This window comes from Hyla sarda, chromosome 6 (genome assembly GCF_029499605.1).
Source record: "Hyla sarda isolate aHylSar1 chromosome 6, aHylSar1.hap1, whole genome shotgun sequence".
Classification (NCBI taxonomy): Eukaryota; Metazoa; Chordata; class Amphibia; order Anura; family Hylidae; genus Hyla; species Hyla sarda.
Genome location: NC_079194.1, coordinates 121180002 through 121199341, shown reverse-complemented (window position 1 = coordinate 121199341; position 19340 = coordinate 121180002). Strand labels below are relative to the sequence as shown.

At 44.4% G+C, this 19340-nt stretch overlaps 1 long non-coding RNA gene across 2 annotated transcripts in view; it reads left to right on the top strand.

Annotated features, from left to right (window-relative positions):
* Positions 1–456: 456 nt before the first annotated feature.
* The window catches only part of LOC130276051 (uncharacterized), a 224462-nt gene continuing 205578 nt past the window's right edge, over positions 457–19340 (top strand). The window contains exons 1-2 of one of the 2 annotated variants that reach the window (XR_008844999.1): positions 457–582; positions 8431–8604. This is a non-coding gene — a long non-coding RNA (uncharacterized LOC130276051). Of the gene's footprint in view, positions 583–1146; positions 1217–8430; positions 8605–19340 lie in introns of those variants that run through there. The other variant, XR_008845000.1, reaches the window with a different exon arrangement.

Below are 19340 nucleotides of genomic sequence, written 5' to 3'. Positions count from 1 at the left end.
TTGGTGAGGTCACGACTCTGCCCCCGTGTGATGTCACGCCCCGTCCCCTCAATGCAAGTCTATGGGAGGGGGCGTGACCCCTATTCCTCCAATTTCTGTGCACTCCACATTATTATCTCCCCCCTTTACCCCCACACTGTAATAAGCATCTCCCATTGATAGTGCCACTCATTGTGCCAATAAAAAATATATAATAAATATGCGCAGGGTAAAACTATGGGGGGGGGGGGGGGGGGGGACCAGGGAGAGTGGAAGGTGTAGATGGGGCAGTGATTGCCCTTTTAAGGTCAGGTACCCCAAGGGTCCCTGAGTGTGAAGGGATTGTCACTCTACATTGAGCCTTAGGGAGAGATCTATTAACTCTGTGTAGAGGAAGCATGGTGCAGTTGCCCATAGCAACCAATCAGATGGCCTCTGAAAACTGAAAGAAGCAATATGATTTGTTGCTATGGGCAACTACTCGACTCTTCCTCTACATAGATTTTGATAACTTTCCCCCTTATTGTTTACTAGGGGGGCATGATGGGAGTAATTGTGGACCAAGTTCCTTTGGCTTTTCTTGTTCATGAGACCCTTGGTCGGGTGAGAACACATTCATTTTCGTTATACATATTGGGGGACATATTCAAAAACCACTATCATTTGTCTTTCAGCAAGATCAATGACATCTTTTTTCTCCTCACATTTTCATACGTCCCTTGTGCTACTTTGAAAATCTGTGAGTTTATTTTCACTCCACTTTTAGTTTTTTTTTTTTTTTGCGACAAAATTTGCTACATTAGGCGCCAAATTATAAATCTCTAATCAAATCAGGTGGGTGGGGACATGCTAATCCCACGTTATATTCACTGATTCCACTATTAGTGCCCACAGGCTAGATTAAAACATTCGAGGTCTGTGCCCCCAATCAAAAAACATGTGCCCCGACTGTCAGCTGCTGAAAGAGTCCATACGGCAACTAGTGTTTTGCAAATAGTGTGCCTCCAGCTGTTGCAGAACTACAAATCTCAGCATGCACAAACAGACATGCTGGGATTTGTAGTTTTGCAACAACATCTGTAGGCACGCTGGTTGGGGAACACTGCCACACACTCAGCGATCTAGGGCTGCCTGCTGAGCTCCGCCCCCTGCTGGTCACATGACTCACACAGAAGAGAGGAAATACACAGAGGCCATGCAGCAGCAGAAAGACAGATTACAACAGGGCTGTCAGCAGGTAACAAAGCCCCCGCCATTCCCTACTATCCCCCACCCCCTGCCATGCACAGTGACATCGCAGTTCTAGTACATACTGTGCATATTACTCTGTACTGTGACATCACTGTGTATTATACCTGTACTGTTACATCACTGTGTGTATTATCCCTGTACTGTGACATCACTGTGTATTATCCCTGTACTGTGACATCACTGTGTGTATTATCCCTATACTGTGACATCGCTGTCTTTATTATCCCTGTACTGTGACATCACTGTGTATTATCCCTGTACTGTGACATCACTGTGTATACTATCCCTGTACTGTGACATCACTGTGTATTATGCCTGTACTGTGACATCACTGTGTATTATCCCTGTACTGTGACATCACTGTGTGTATTATGCCTGTACTGTGACATCACTGTGTGTATTATGCCTGTACTGTGACATCACTCTGTATTATCCCTGTACTGTGACATCTCTGGGTATTATCCCTGTACTGTGACATCACTGTGTATTATTCCTGTACTGTGACATCACTGTGTGTATTATCCCTATACTGTGACATCACTGTCTGTATTATCCCTGTATTGTGACATCACTGTGTATTATCCCTGTACTGTGACATCACTGTGTGTATTATTCCTGTACTGTGACATCTCTGTGTATTATCCCTGTACTGTGACATCACTGTGTGTATTATCCCTATACTGTGACATCACTGTGTGTATTATCCCTATACTGTGACATCACTGTCTATATTATCCCTGTACTGTGACATCACTGTGTGTATTATCCCTGTACTGTGACATCACTGTGTGTATTATCCCTGTACTGTGACATCACTGTGTGTATTATCCCTGTACTGTGACATCACTGTTTGTATTATCCCTATACTGTGACATCACTATATGTTATCCCTGTACTGTGACATCACTGTATGTTATCCCTGTACTGTGACATCACTGTATGTTATCCCTGTACTGTGACATCACTGTATGTTATCCCTGTACTGTGACATCACTGTGTATTATCCCTGTACTGTGACATCACTGTATGTTATCCCTGTACTGTGACATCACTGTGTATTATGCCTGTACTGTGACATCACTGTGTATTATCCCTGTACTGTGACATCACTGTGTATATTATCCCTGTACTGTGACATCACTGTGTATTATCCCTGTACTGTGACATCACTGTGTGTATTATCCCTGTACTGTGACATCACTGTGTGTATTATCCCTGTACTGTGACATCACTGTGTGTATTATCCCTGTACTGTGACATCACTGTGTATTATGCCTGTACTATGACATCACTGTGTATTATCCCTATACTGTGACATCACTGTGTATATTATCTTTGTACTGTAACATCACTGTGTATTATCCCTGTACTGTGACATCACTGTGTGTATTATCCTTGTACAGGGATAATACACAGTGATGTCACAGTACAGGGATAATACACACAGTGATGTCACAGTACAGGGATAATACACACAGTGATGTCACAGTACAGGGATAATACACAGTGATGTCACAGTACAGGGATAATACACACAGTGATGTCACAGTACAGGGATAATACACAGTGATGTCACAGCACAGGGATAATACACAGTGATGTCACAGTACAGGGATAATACACACAGTGATGTCACAGTACAGTATGTTGACTTGTGTTGTACTTCTTATTGAGCATGATGTAACACAGTGGGCCTGTATCCCGGATTTTTTAGGTCCCTAGCAACGCCCCTGCTGAAGGCAAAGACAAGAGGAAAATAGAAATCAGTATTGATCACAGTGTCTAAAATGTTAATAGCGGACATCATCATAATAGCTGAAGTCCACCATTAGCGGCAGGCCTCTCAGTCTATAAATTAAGAGAGCTCCAGCACTCTCTTCATAGATTGTAAACCTGCAGCAATGTACATGAACATTACTGTGTGCTAATAACCAGGGCACAGTGACTTACATGTACGTTATGTGTCCTCTAGGGGTTAAATGTGAGTGCAGGTGCAGTGACTGTGTAGTCAGAAGGTACAGAATGGATTTGTTTTCAACTCTCTAAAGAAAAATGTAGTCTAAGCCGGAGCTTAATTTTTTTTTTATTAACATTTGCCCAAAAATATTATTTTTATTTCAATAATTGAGTAAATAACTCTTTTTCAAAAACAAAAAACAAAAACAACCACTTTTGTGATTTTCACAGTGGCAAATAACTGGTGTGAAAGTTTTGAAGTAAAATGCTAAGCCACGTCATCAATAGAAGGTTATAAAACCTCCAGCACGGTGTTCAGACACTCATTAGCCCATTACCTCTAGATAAAGCCGCAGATCGCGGTGAAACATGTCGAGGGGCCTGAGTGTTACAGATTTTAATAACAGGGATAGCACAGTCTGATAGGCTAATGTGGACTGCAGCCACAGAGCACTAAACTAATAAAGAGGGACTTAATAAACCTTCAAACAGAAAGAAACAAAGACTGTGAGAGACTGTGATTTTAATAGACACCCTTTAAAGACCACCTTGGATAATGTGAACACTGACCTAAATGGAACCACCAGATTATCCAACAAACCTGCCATCAGACAGCTAAGTGAAAATAAGCGAATTGCTAGACCTAATAGGAATGTGGATGTAAATGTATATTACGGAGTATAATTCATATCGGGACATTGTTGCAATAACCTATGGAGGGGAATCAAATTTTTGCCCTGTATCCGGTTTTGTGATGGACCTAAAACCATGGTATGCCGTGACCATGGTCAGATAGTCTCTCTGTTGGAGACCTGTTTGTGGAGGGTGTGTTAACACTTTCTTCACCTATAGATCACCATCCAGGTGATCCACTAATATTCCCTTTATTTCCCACAAACTTATATAAAATCTTTAATGCTTTATTTCGACACTCTGTTAAAACAACAGTCTCTCACAGTCTTTGTTTCTTTCTGTTTGAAGGTTTATTAAGTCCCTCTTTATTAGTTTAGTGCTCTGTGACTGCAGTCCACATTAGCCTATCAGACTGTGCGAGCCCTGTTATTAAAATCTTTAACACTCAGCCCCCCTTTTTCACTGCGATCTGCGGCTTTGTCAAGAGGTAATGGGGTAATGAATGTCTGAAGGTGCTGGAGGTTTTTATAACCTTCTATTGATGACGTGGCTTAGCAAGTTCTGTATGTCTCTGGCTAATCATGCCTTCCACCTATCATAATTCACCTTTCTACAAACTGACAGGTATTCCTACCTGTGATTCATTACTTACCTGCACCAATCACGCTAATCTGGAGTCTAAACTGGCTCCTATTGGGGCTGGGCACTGTGACGTTCACGCGCAGCTCCCGATCTACGCAGCTCCAGATCCGCGCGATCTGTTAGTGATTTTCTTATGTCGGGTTTGCGCGCAGGTCCGAACCTGATGATATGCGATATGCTAAGCCACATCATCAATAGAAGGTTATAAAACCTACAGCACGGTGTTCAGACACTCATTAGCCCATTACCTCTTGACAAAGCCGCAGATCGCGGTGAAACATGTCGAGGGGGGCTGAGTGTTAAAGATTTTAATAACAGGGCTCGCACAGTCTGATAGGCTAATGTGGACTGCGGCCACAGAGCACTAAACTAATAAAGAAGGACTTAATAAGCCTTCAAACAGAAAGAAACAAAGACTGTGAGAGACTGTGATTTTATTAGAGTGTAGAAATAAAGCATTAAAGGTTTTAGATAAGTTTGTCGGAAATAAAGGGAATATTAGTGGATCACCTGGATGGTGATCTATAGGGGAAGAATCAGGTTTTGTGACCGGACCTAAAACTGCGGTATACCACGGTTTTAGGTCCGGTCAGAAAACCGGATACGGGGCAAAAATGAGCCAACTGGTTCCGCCCAGCCGGATCTGGTGACTGTATGCTCAAAACCGAGTGTGAACCCAGCCTAACTCAGATTATAATCCCTAACTACTCCTATCACCCCTTTTGCCCTTAAAAAAAAAAAAAATTCAGAGCTTTAGCTCTGTATCATACCTTTCCCCTTACATTTGGGGAGATTTATCAAAATCTGTCCAGAGGTCAAAAGTTGCTCGCTTCTTTCATTTTTAACAAGGCCTCTGCAAAATGAAAGAAGCAATCTGATTGGTTGCTATGGGCAACTGGGCAACTTTTCCTTTGCACAGGTTTTGATAAATCTCCCCTAATGAGTGTTAGTGGGGTACTTTTTAGTTGTATATTTAGTAAAGGTTTTAGTAGTGTACCATATGAATTGGTGTTTCTGCTGTTGGTGTACTACAGACCAGTCATTATTAACTAGGCGTCAGTATATCACTTATACGATTTGCAGAGACTGTGATTTTTGTGTTTGTATACTAGTATTTATTCTTTATCAGTATGGTATTATCCAGTCACTATGTGGTGGTAGTGGTCATTGTGTGGCAGAGTTATTTGCCCACTCTATAGTAGTGATATTGGTCTCTGTATAGTGTTATTATTGGTGATAAAGATACATCATTGGTATGATGTTATTATTTAGTCACTTCAGTAGTAATTTGTCATCCTGATTTGAATATAATGAGTGTTTTGAATTGCATTACTGCTATATTTACTGAGGAAGAAAGTGCAAGATAGTCCACAGCGCAGGTCTCGTGCAACAAATAGATTTATTGTTTGAAAGCCAAAGACAGGAGACATGATAGTAACGCATTTCAGGTGCATTAGCTGCACCCTTACGACTAAGGGTGCAGCTAACGCACCAGAAACACGTTACTATCATGTCTCCTGTCTTTGGCTTTTAAACAATAAATCTACTTGTTGCATGAGACCTGCGCTGGACTATCTTGCACTTTCTTCCTATTGTTCATGTTCTGCCTTGCACAGAGTCCGGGTCGTGGACAGGCGGTGGGTGAGCTAAAGTATCCGCTTCTGTTTGCTATATTTACTGTACAAATTTTTATCAAATTGTGTTACCCATCCATCCACCAGTGGTGAGTAGAGATGTCGCGAATTGTTTGCCGGCGAACTTAGCTTGTTCGTGTTCGCATCGCCGGGCGAACATATGTGACGTTCGATCCGCCCCCTATACTTTAAAATTGCGGTAAACTTTGACCCTGTGAGTCAGAGTCAGCAGACACGTTACAGCCAACCAGCAGCAGTCCCTCCCTTCCAGACCCTCCTGCACGGATGCCATTTTACCTTCATTTGGCATGCTGCAGGCTTAGAAAGTGGAGGGACAGAGAAGCTGCTCCTGCTGTAATAGGGAAAGCGATAGCTAGGTTCCTGCTAGGTGGTGTATTCAGGGTCCACTTCACTCCTAAAGCACTAGTCTAAAATCTGCTTTAAGGACAGCACCCAAAAAAGCCCTTTTTAGGGCTCAAATATCAGTCCGTGTGTCTTGCAACAGCTGGAGGCACCCTGGTTGGGAGGGAACCGCTGGTTAAAAGGGGTACTCCAGTGTAAAACTTAATTTCCTTCAAGCAACTAACTACAGTATTAAAAGGGCTGTAAGTTCCGTGTGTCTTGCAACTGCTGGAGGCACCCTGGTTGGGGACCTCTGCTTAAAAGGGGAACTCCGCTGGCAACCTTTTTTGCTCATTGTCACACTAGTGCAAATAACATTTGGTGTGACAGTTGTTAAAAAAACAAACAAAATAAAACAAACCTTTTTTGGCTGTGAAATAAAACCAGTCAGTTCACGTCACAGTTGTGAGTTTTTTTGCCTGCAGGGCTAATTGTGGCACCCTAGTGCAAATCACATTTGGTATGACACTTGTGCAAATAAAAAAATTAAAAAAAATTTTTTGGCTGTGAAATAAAACCAGTCAGTTCACGTCACAGTTGTGAGTTTTTTTGCCAGCAGGGCTAATTGTGTCACCCTAGTGCAAATCACATTTGGTATGACACTTGTGCAAATAAAAAAATAAAAAAACCTTTTTGGCTGTGAAATAAAACCAGTCAGTTCACGTCACACTTGGGAGTTTTTGGGCCTGCTGGGCTCATTGTCACACTAGTGCAAATCATATGTGGGTTGACAGTTGTGTAAATTGGAAAAAAAATACCTTTTTTGGCTGTGAAATAAAATCAGTCACTTCACTTCACACTTGGGAGTTTTTGGGCCTGCTGGGCTGATTGTCACACTTGTGCAAATCATATGTGGTGTGACCGTAGTATCAGTTGTGACAGACGTCACTTGTCAGGCCGCCGCCGTAGAGGAGAAGCGCAGCGCAGGACAGGTAAGTGTGTCTATGTGTGTGTGTGTGTGTCTGCCTCTCTGTGTGTGCATGTGTGGGTGTCTGTCTGTGTGTTAGTCGGGGGGGGGGGGGGGGTGGGAAAAACCACAATGCTACCTAATGTGGGGAACCTGCTTCTACCTAATGTGGGGAACCTGCTTCTACCTAATGTGGGGAACCTGCTTCTACCTAATGTGGGGAACCTGCTTCTACCTAATGTGGGGAACCTGCTACTACCTAATGTGGGGAACCTGCTTCTACCTAATGTGGGGAACCTGCTACTACTTAATGTGGGGAACCTGCTACTTCCTAATATGGGGAACCTACTTCTACATAATGTGGGGAACCTGCTTCTACCTAATGTTGGGAACCTGCTACTACCTAATGTGGGGAACCTGCTTCTATCTAATGTGGGGAACCTGCTTCTACCTAATGTGGGGAACATGCTTCTACCTAATGTGGGGAACATGCTACTACCTAATGTGCTGAACCTGCTACTACCTAATGTGCTGAACCTGCTACCAACTATTGTGGGGAACCTGCTACCACCTAATGTGGGGAACCTGCTACTACCTAATGTGGGGAAACTGCTACTACCTAATGTGGGGAACCAGCTGCTTATCTAATGTGGGGAACCCCCAGAATTAGCACCCCCATCATCCGTCAGCTCATGCTATTACCACACAGGGGTAGGGGGAATGGGGGGTTGCTGGTAGATGATGGGAGCGCATGATGGGGACATTATATGTGAGGGGCGCATGATGGGGGCATTATATGTGAGGGGTGCATGATGAGGGCATTATATGTAAGGGACGCATGCGGCCCAGCCTCACCCAGCTGCTACCTCCAGTGGCCCCCGGATAATTGGAGTTTGAAACCCCTGATATAAAGTATAAATATAGCAATAATGAATAAAAAAATATTCTGTTACTACAGATTTGAATTTGCATTGCAACCATGGCAGCGTGCATCGGTAAATTTATTTCATCTCTTTTTTTCCATAGATGCTGACCATGTTGTGCGCTTCTGGTTGTAACTTTTGTTCATGACATTGTTGTCTATGGAGCAAACAATAAAAACATCCGCAAAATCAATGTCTAAAGGCCTCCTGAGCTAATAAAAAAAACCTATATGTGTTTGAATGCTTTCCAGGTGATACCACCAGAGATCAGAAATAGGTAATTTTTCATTTAATTTTTTTTTTTGCCAGCTGTGGTAGCTAAGAATGTGTTCGGTGTACAAGATATAACACACAAAGGAGATAAACATTAGTAGCTTGGTTATTTGCTTGTATCTGAGGCTGGTGCAGAGTCATTCTAAAGACAGCACATTAGTCGGTGACTAATCTTACAGCATGTAGACCACAAGTCAGAATGCCTAAGAATAAAGTGGAATGAAGTTTGGGAGCAGTGGGCTAGCCAGATGGTTCTTGTGCTAGAGTTAAAATGTCATGTGTTTGTGTTCCTGTATATTTAAAGAGCGCTGTAGTGACACCGGAGGCAATGTCTCTGTTGGAGGTGTACGTGCCTGATTGTCCCGCTGTGTCTGCATACACTGGGATGGAGACTGTTCCTATTAGATGCCTTGGCGGGCAGTCTGCATTGCTGTTAATTATGTACTATTTTCTCTCTCTCCCATGTTCCCTAAGCAGACTATAATACAATCAATCCTGCAACCAGATGAGTCCAGTGCACAGCACAGGCTTCTATTCCTATTGGAAAGACCCAGAGTTTTAGGGTTAACAAACCCCCATGCGATGGAATGCGCCCATCCACAGGTCAATTCCAGGTCAATGCCATTTTAGTTTATTAGCATTGCTGTGCATATTTGTCATAGGCTCGGGGATTTGGTGCTGATCCTGGATTGTAATTTGCTTTTGCTGCTTTTATTATTATTACACAGGACAGCGCCAAGAATATCTAATACCTTTCAAGCACCAGTCAATTGCCGGCGGTAGTGCAGGCAGCACCAACTGTCTTAAAGGTTGTACAGGTTTAGGAAAACATGGCCGCTTTCGTCCAAAAGCAGCGTGACATCTATTTGAGTGGGGTATTGCAGCTCAGCTCCATTCAGAATTTATAGCTGCACCTTTAGCCTATAACCTCCACTACTTCACACATCAGTGTATCTATCAGGTGAGGTAAGGTTTGCTCCATGCACCACTTTGTTGTCCTCCAGGCTCCATACTTATTTCAGTGCGGCCTTACAACTAGTTGTTTAACTTGCAAAGGACGCGAGGTTCAAGGCACCGGAGTCAGAAGTGTTGCTAGCATTAAGCCCAGGATTTTTGGCAAATCTCCAGGCAACCACCACCAAAGGATAGGGGATAAGATGTCTGATTACGGGGGTCCCGCTGCTGGGGACCCCCGCAATCTCTCATGCAGACACCCAGCTGTGGCAGCTGCACAGAGCTCTGTCACGCCCCCTCCCATAGACTTGCATTGAGGGGGCGGGGAGTGATGTCACAAAAGGGCGGAGTCGTGATGTCATAAAACTTCGGCCCCGTAGTTGTGACCCTTCAGACACGGAGCGAATATCGCTCTGTGCAGCTGCCACAGGTAGGTGTCTACATGAGAGATTGCGGGGGTCCCCAGCGGCAGGACCCCCGCGATCGGACGTCTTAGGGCTGGAGTACCCCTTTATGGGCTTTTACTATTTAGGTATGTGAATGCGATGTTGGGGGGGGGGGGGGGCGGAGTTAAATCTCTGTATCTAGAGAACAGGGTACACAGTAAAAAAAAAAAAGTCTTGAAATTAGTGCACCCGAAACTTCTAATTTGGATATGAAAAAACTTTTTTCTTGTTATACTAACCACAGTATCTGGTGATACAGAATAATTAGGGCCTGAGAAATATGGGGCAAAAGTTCACTGACTTACAATGCAAAATAACATGTAATCCATGTGGACATCACAAAAGCCGAGTCATAAAAAGAGAAGGGAATTTGGGATGGATAAAAGTCTTCACTGCAAGTAATTTCGATGTATTTTTAATAATAACAATTAAGTATTCCCTTTGGCCATGGAAGGTTCTGCTTTAGAAGATGATCAATTAGACCCGAGGATCCACCCGGACGCCAACACTATAATCAGACAGTACTGTGCCCTCCTCATCTACACTGTTGTCTGTGACGCCCAGTCTGCAGGGTCAGTCCTATTTATTCGTCAGATACAATTTAGAAACATGATATTTTTTATTTTTTTATTCTGTGGCTGGAAGCTCTGCACCTCTCTGAGCTGCCAAAGCTAATAAAATGATATTTTCAGTGGCAGGTGAAAATTCATCTTATTTCACAAAAAAAAATCATTAGGATCCAAATGTGATCATGGGAGCTAATTTGATAAATGTTCCAATTTATTACAAAAGACACTTTATTTCACAGAAGCAGATGGGCCCCTGAAAATGATTATCCCAGGCCTCCTGGTAGCAAGGGTTAAATTGTGTAACATAAGCGTGTTATACAGACAGATTACAGCTGGGAATAGTAACTCAGGTGTTGCTTGTACTGATGCATGTGTCTGAAGGTCCATATTGGCACAGATTTCCTATTTATGTCAAAATGTTGAGGGCTGAATGTACATTTTTGCCCATATTAAGCACAGTTTGGGGAATTTTAACCATTACACAGCATTAGGGTCCATGCACCTGGCCCTTTTGCAGACACCTGCAATACAGGGGTCATAAACTGCTAGGGGCTCACAGGGTATCTCTCCACCTCTGTTATATACATGACATATTACAATGGAAGTTTTTTTTACGAACTATTGCCTGTAGAGGAGAATATGATGCCTAAAAAATATACCGTACATTTCATTCTGTATTACAAAATTGAAGAGTCCACTTTCAAACAATATAAAATATGTGCCTCTATGTTTTTTATATGCCATTACAGGAACATTATTTCTCATACACCATTTTCGAATCCAAGGTCCATCTGCATTTGCTACCTATGGACACCCTGTTGCTGGACCCCTGGAATCTTGCAGCAGTCCATGTACAGTCATGGCTGTAAATGTTGGCACTCCTGATATTTTTTTTAGAAAATGAAGTATTTCTCACAGAAAATTATTGCAGTAACACATGTTTTGCTATACACATGTTTATTCCCTTTGTGTGTACTGGAACTAAACAAAAAAAGGGGGGGGGGGGGGAAGCTAATTGGACATAATTTCACATCAAACTCCAAAAAATGGGCTGGACAAAATGATTGGTACTCTTTCAAAATTGTGGAAAAATAAAATAGTTTCAAGCATGTGTTGTTCCTTTAAACTCAACTGGGGCAATTAACAGGTGTGGGCAATATAAAAACAGGGATGTGGAATTTCTATCGCCCGACGCCCCGGACTAGCAGTTTTGAGCGTCGGGCAGGTGAATTTGTCCGGCCCTTAGCCCGGCTTCGGGCAAGCAGGGCCGGACCTGACAAGTGCGGCGGATCTGCAGTCTGTATGGAGCGGGCAGGAGTCGGGAGCCCGCTCCATACAGACTGCAGATCCGAAGCAGAGTAGGGGAGATGAGAAGCTGTGTATGTCTCTCTCTCCCCTGCTCTGCAGACGTGCGGGGGGAGATGAGGGGGCGTGGCTTATGTCTCCCCGTGCAGACCTGCGTCCTCTGGCTTCACTCCCCCCAGCTGAAGCTTCAGAGAGCTGAGGGGAGGAGGCACGTCTGCACGGGGAGACTGTATGCGGCGCTCTGCAGTATGTATGGAGTGGGCTCGGGACTCGTGCCCGCTCCATACTCTGCGGCCCCCGACTGTTCTCAGTAGCCGGGGGCCGCCGCTAATAGCCAGCATGCGGCGATCGCCGCGGCTGGCTATTAACCCTTTAGATCGCCGCTGTCAAAGCTGACAGCGGCATCTAAAGCCTGGGTTCTCAACCTGGGGTACGCGAAAACGCTGACAAATACCGGCCATGCATTGGCCAGTATTTGTCAGCGCATAGCCGCGGCAGCTCACTGTACAGTAGCGCGGCCAGAGATGCGGCCGGGGCTACTGTAAGTTAACTGCGTGGTTGCCAGGGAGACGTGTGGCCTCCCCTGACGTTGCGCGGAGTTGCCGCACAGCGCAGGGGGACGTCACACGTCAGTGCGGCCCTGTGGAACATCCCGTGAAGCAGCAGGCAACGGGACCACAGGACGCCAGGTAAACAATTGTATGGCACAGAGGGGGGACGGAGCACAAGGCATTAAGATGGTGGGGGAGATGGATAATGGCGGAGGGGGGGGGGGGGTTAGTAATAAAGCACAAGGCATTGAAATTTTATGTCTTGTGCTTTATTACTCCCCTCTCATCTTAATCCCCTTGCACCATTCCCCCCTTCCTCTGATCCCCCTTTTGCCATATGCGATAATAATGGCACAAGGGGATTAATATGGAGGGGGGAAAATGACAAAAGGGGATCAGAGGGAGGGGGGAATAATGACACAAGGGGATTAATATAGAGGAGGGGGGGTTGATTATCCCCCCCCCCCCCCCTCCATCTTAATCCCCTTGTGCTATTATTATCCGATATGGCAAAAGGGGATCAGAGGGAGGGGGGAATTATCAACCCCCCCCCCCCCCCCTCCATATTAATCCCCCTGTATCATTATTCCCCCTCCTCCATCTTAATCCCCTTGTTCCATATTGGATAATAATGGCACAAGGGGATAAAGATGGAGGGGGAATAATGGTAAAAGGGAATCAGAGGGAGGTGGGAATTGTGGGACAGGGGGACTAAGACGGAGGGGGAATAATAGCACAAGGGGATTAAGATGGAGATGGGATGCATTAGTATAAAGGTAAGAACACGCCTTTTGTCTGCGGGTACCCCTCGCTCGCAAGTTCCGCGTGAGGGGGTACCCGTGGACATACTTTTAGGCCTTGGGGGGTACGGTCACCGAAAAGGTTGAGAACCACTGGTCTAAAGGGACATGTGAATGCTCCCTGGTGGGCTAGGGGGGTGGATCACCCCTCCCCCCCGCAGCGCGATTGCAGGGGGGCGATCCACTATGGAGGTAGCCGGAGGACTTACCTCTGCTTCCTCCTGTCCCGGCTCTGTCATTGATAGATCCTGGCTGGACCAGACTCTATCAATGGATCACAGAGCACACAGATTAATAGAGTTCAATAGAATCTATTCATCTGTCTGAGGAATCTAATGATTCCTCATAAGTCTAATAAAGTGTAAAAGAAAAAAAAAAGTTTTAATAAAAGTTTGAAAGACACCCAGTGGTCTTCAAACTGTGCCCCTCCAGATGTTACAAAACTACAATTCCCAGCATGCCCGGACAGCCAACGGCTGTCCGGGCATGCTGGGAGTTGTAGTTTTGCAACATCTGGAGGGCCACAGTTTGAAGACCGCTGCATTAACCCCTTCCATGTTAAAAGTTCAAATCACCCCCTTTTCCTATATAAAAACATGTAAACATAATAAAAATAAACATATTTGGTATCGCTTCGTGTGTAATTGTACAACCTATTAAAACATAACATTATGTATCCCGTACGGTAAATGTAATAAAAATACCAAACCACAGATTTGCAATTTTTATAATATCCCAGAAAAAAAAAGTTAAAAAGCGATTAAAAAGTCAAATCAATGCCAAAATGGTACCGATACAAAAAACAGATTATGGCGCAAAAATGAGCCCTCATACAGCCTGGTATGCGGAATAAAAATAAAGCTACAGGGGTTAAAAAATGGCAATTAAAAAAATTAGAAAAAGTTCAGAATTAGTAAAACATGACGTAAACAATACAAATCTGGTATCGCTGTAATCAGGCGCCTAAAGTAAAAAACTAACATGTTATCTGACCACAAGGTAAATGGCGCAGAAAAGAAAAACCACCAAATCTGCAAAATTATCTTGTACTATTTCAATTTCACTTCCCTAAATATATATATATTTTTTGGTTCAGAGAATACGTTATTGAAAAATTAAAAGGTATCATTATAGTAGGTAGTTATGGCTATTATAGGGCGAGGAGGAACAAATCAGAGCGTAAAAGCGAAAATTAGCCGGACAAGTGGATCGTCATGAGGGACAAGTAGATTTTGCTCCATTTTAGTCCCGTGGACAAGTAGTTTTTTATAAAATTTCCACACCCCTGTAAAAATCACACCTGAAAGCAGATAAAAAGGAGAGAAGTTCACTTAGTCTTTGCATTGTGTGTCTGTGTGTGCCACACTAAACATGGACAACAGAAAGAGAAGAAGAGAACTGTCTGAGGACTTGAGAACCAAAATTGTGAAAATATATCAACAATCTCAAGGTTACAAGTCCATCTCCAGAGATCTAGATTTGCCTTTGTCCACAGTGCGCAATATTATCAAGAAGTTTGCAACCCATGGCACTGTAGCTAATCTTCCTCGGGATAGTCCGGATGGTGGATAAGCAGCCCCAAACAAGTTCCAAAGATATTCAAGCTGTCCTGCGGACTCAGGGAGCATCAGTGTCAGTGCAAACTATCCGTCAACATTTAAATTAAATGAAACGCTATGGCAGGAGACCCAGAAGGACCCAACTTCTGACACAGAGACATAATAAAAGCAAGACTACATTTTGCCAAAATGAACTTGAGTAAGCAAAAATCCTTCTGGGAAAATGTCTTGTGGACAGATCAGACCAAGATAGAGCTTTTTGGTAAAGCACGTCATTCTACTGTTTACCGAAAACGGAATGAGGCCTACAAAGAAAAGAACACAGTACCTACAGTGAAAATTGGTGGAGGTTCAATTATGTTTTGGAGTTGTTTTGCTGCCTCTGGCACTGGGTGCCTTGAATGTGTGCAAGGCATTATGAAATCTGAGGATTACCATTGTAATTTGGGTTGCACTGTACAGTCCAGTGTCAGAAAGCTGGGTTTGCGTCCGAGATCTTGGCTCCTCCAGCAGGACAATGACCACAAACATTCGTCAAAAAGCACCCAGAAATGTATGGCAACAAAGCGCTGGAGAGTTCTGAAGTGGCCATCAATGAGTCCAGATCTAAATCCCATTGAACACCTGTCGAGAGATCTTAAAATTGCTGCTGGGAAAAGGCGCCCTTCCAATAAGAGAGACCTGGAGCAGTTTGCAAAGGAAGAGTGGTCCAACATTCCTGCTGAGAGGTATAAGAAGCTTATTGATGCTTATAGGAAGCAACTGATTTCAGTTATTTTTTCCAAAGGGTGTGCAACCAAATATTAAGTTAAGAGTGCCAATAATTTTGTCCAGACCATTTTTGGAGTTTGGTAAACATTCAGTGCTGTGGAGTCGGAGTACTACAAAATTTGGGTACCTGGAGTCGGAGTCGACAAGCAATGCACCGACTCCTACTAAATCTAGATTGCAATTTAAAAAAAAGCAAGTGTAAATGGCCCAATTCACAAAAAGTTATAATTAATAAATTCTCAACTGTAAGAATAAAGACCAATGCATGCAGTAACCGCAAAAAGAACACGTTAAGTGACCGTGAAGAAGAATGCTTTTCATGTACTTCACTATATGGCACGCAACGCACAATTAGGAGCGGCAATACTTATACTTTCCATAGTGTTATGTTCTGCTGTTACAGGGAACCCATGGGTAACCTAGCCTCTCACTGATAAGGGATTAAGTAAATATGTTTTTTGCAGGACTAGAGACACTTGTTTAAGTGAAGGGAATTGAGGGTCAATAGTTCAAGACTGAAGCTGTAAACCATTGGAAAAACTGCTGCCATTCAGCTAAGGCTATAAAAACTTGTAAACTCCGATTGTTAGCTTAAACTTTAAATATGACTATGGGATTCTACTAGGGAAATCATGTTTTATAATATGCCCCTTCCTGGATCCTGCCACTGCCCTATCTTCAGCAGCAGATCAGCACACAAAAAGGAGAAGGCAGCAGCTTCTGCCCAACTACCTCTCTCTGCTAGAAGAGCTTAGAAGAACGTGGTGGAACAGCTTCTTGGATTCAACTGTAAGTGTTTATAAATACATTTGCATATTAATACAGAGGAGTCTGAGTCGGAAGTACAAAAAACTGCGGAGTCAAAACATTTATCTACCGACTCCACAGCCCTGGTGACATTATGTCCAATTTGCTTTTTTTTCTCCCTTTTTTGGTTTAGTTTTAACACACACAAAGGGAATAAACATGTGTATAGCAAAACATGTGTTACTGCAATCCTTTTCTGTGAGAAATACTTAATTTTCTAGGAAAATTTCAGGGGTACCAACATTTACGGCCATGACTGTATGTTGTTTTGCCATTTGGTACCTTACATTGATGACCCCCACCCCCCAATAGAAGACCAATTACTATAATTTAGTTAAAGGCCATGCTCACACACAGGTTTTTGGTCCCGTCTTTTTCCTGCAATAAAGTCAACTGTTTTTGCTCAAAAAAATCTTTAAAAAAATAAATAAAATAAACCCTGTAAAAAATTCTAATTTGTACATTACAAGTTTATCCAGCAGTTTTTTTTTTTTTTTTGTTCTATTAAAGAAGACCTCTGTCTTGTCCATCATTTGTACTTCAAAACAGATAACAAGCTGGTGTTTTTTTTTTGTACAAAAGTTAGCAGAAAATATAATGTGTGAACTTAGAGTTGGACTGGGGCTTCTTGGGCTTACCAAAGAAGATGCTTTTAGGGCCCCCATCTTTGCAGAACATGTCCTCGTCCACTTTTAATTGCTTATATATCTATGTTGCTATCATGGCACGTAGGACATGTCATCAGTTAGGTCTAAAAGGTTATTTGTGACTTCTTAATATTAAATATAGTGACAAGTGGTTGGCTCCAAACTGGATCATTAGGGCCCATTACTGTCAGAGCTTGGCCCAGCTACCCTGGTGGGACAGTTTGACTCTGATAAAAGTAAATACATTATTTTCATTATCTCTTATAATGGATCATTCCCATCTAGTTTGTTAACCTTTCCTGCTCTAGGCACTATGGGCTACGGCGACCTGTTAGAAAAGAACATGGAGGGGGGGGGCGTGTTTTGGATGCTGAGCTAAGCGGTCGCATGCTCAGGAGCTCCCACCACTTGGCACTGAATATCCTGCTTTAAATCCCTGAAAAGTGGCCAGTTCTTACCCCTGTGGTGCTCCAGTGTTGAGGGAGATCTTGAGGACCCTGGTGGTGCGCGGTGGTGGCTGGTGCGGCGGTCCGATGGTTAGCTCTCCTTCACAGAGCCGTGTACTTTGAGCACGGCGGTCTCCTGGAGAGGGAGTGAGGTACCCTCTGCTGTGGCTGTCGGGCGGCTTCTCCTCTGCTCTTTGGTGTGGTCGGCTGCTCCCTTCGGTCCCCGGCCTGGGCTGCATCTCTCCTGGGCGATGAAGACAAGGTGCCGCCATTCCAGGCTTCATGGGCGTGGCTTCCCTGTTGCTTTGTTACTCCCGGGCTCATCAGTGCAGGCCTAGTGTGGTGTCCTTGCAGCTCCTGGCTGAATCCACGGCTGCAGGTCTGGTTGAACTCCCTGCAGTCTTACATCTGTGCCCCTGCTGCCTTCTGCCCTACTATAAAGCGTGCCTTATTGCCTCCTATATTGCTGGATTGCCTTCTCCTACTGGTGTGCCTGCTGCTGGGCCACATCCTGCATTTCTCTACTTTGCTAGGCTTCAGGGGGCTCTCCACTGCTTGATCCTGAATGCTTCTCTGGGATTGTGAGTACATTGGAGGGTAGCTGCAGTCTTGCTGGGACTTGTGGTGCTTGGTGGTCAGTCTGCGACCTTTGCTATAAGCTGTGGGCCCTGCTCCTGCCCTGAGTGCTTCTTCACCTGCAATCCTGGGACTGTGTGTCTGGTGACTTTCTGCCTGCTCTCTTTGTGGCCCTGTTGGTCAAAGGTGGCACTCGCAACAAGATAAGTATACTAGTATACTGATAAGTATAATAGTATACTGAGGCCTCTCGGCCGACATCTGATGAGGAGGCTCCCTCTGATGACTGGTCCTCCTGCTCCTTTGGCCCTTCTAGGCGAGATCCTGGTGCTCAGACCCTGTTTGCTTCTAAAGTTTCTGTGCAGGCGGCGAAAGCGTTGAGCCTGTTCTCCAGAGCTCAAAACCGTCCTAGCGGGGATTCTCCTGATCCGCCTCTGTCACTGTTTGAGGGATCTTCGACTCCTCAGCAGCCACACTCTCCTGAACGGCCAGTCTATGACGTTACAGCTATGGACCATCGGTTCTTGGAGCTTTTGGCGGCCTTTACCTCCTGCATATCTATTATGGTCACTAAAGTGGATGAGCTGCGGCAGAAGTTTGTTATTCTGTGTGAAAAGATGCGTGAGCGCACTGAAGAAGTGGACGCAGGTTCTCTACGGTGGAAGACACCTTATATCCCTTGCCGGATCAGGTTATTCTCTACAGCGTCAGGTTACCGGAGTCCTGAGTCGGATGGATGACATGGAGAACCGCTTGAAGCGCAACAACGTACGCCTGGTGGGCCTCCCTGAGAAGGTGGAGGGGAATGATCCTGTGCTGTTCCTGGAAAACTGGCTGAAGGAGATTCTTCCTGTGGACACCTTTTCTCCTTATTTCTCCGTTGAGTGGGCTCATCGTGCTCCGGCTCGCCCCCCTCCTCCTGGTGGCCCTCCACGTCCTATCCTGGCCAAACTTCTTCACTTCAGGAACAGAGATGCTATTCTCCGGGCGGTGCAGATCAAGGACGAGGTCATCTGTGAGGGAAGCAGAGTGTCCTTTTATCCTGATTTTTCTGTGGAACTTCGCAAGCAGCGGGTGCAGTTCACGGAGGTCTGGGCAAAGCTGCGCGCCAAGGGCTACTGCTACTCAATGTTGTATCCTGCTCATCTCCAAGTGGTGGATGGGGCCTCTACTAGGTTCTTTAATTCCCCGACTGAAGCTCTTCCAGGGTGGATGCGGCCCCCCCGGTCAGGCCTCCGGATTGCCACGGACTGCTCTTCGTGCTTGTTTATTTTTAGGTAGTGGTTAGGGAGTTAGTTCTTGTTTAGGG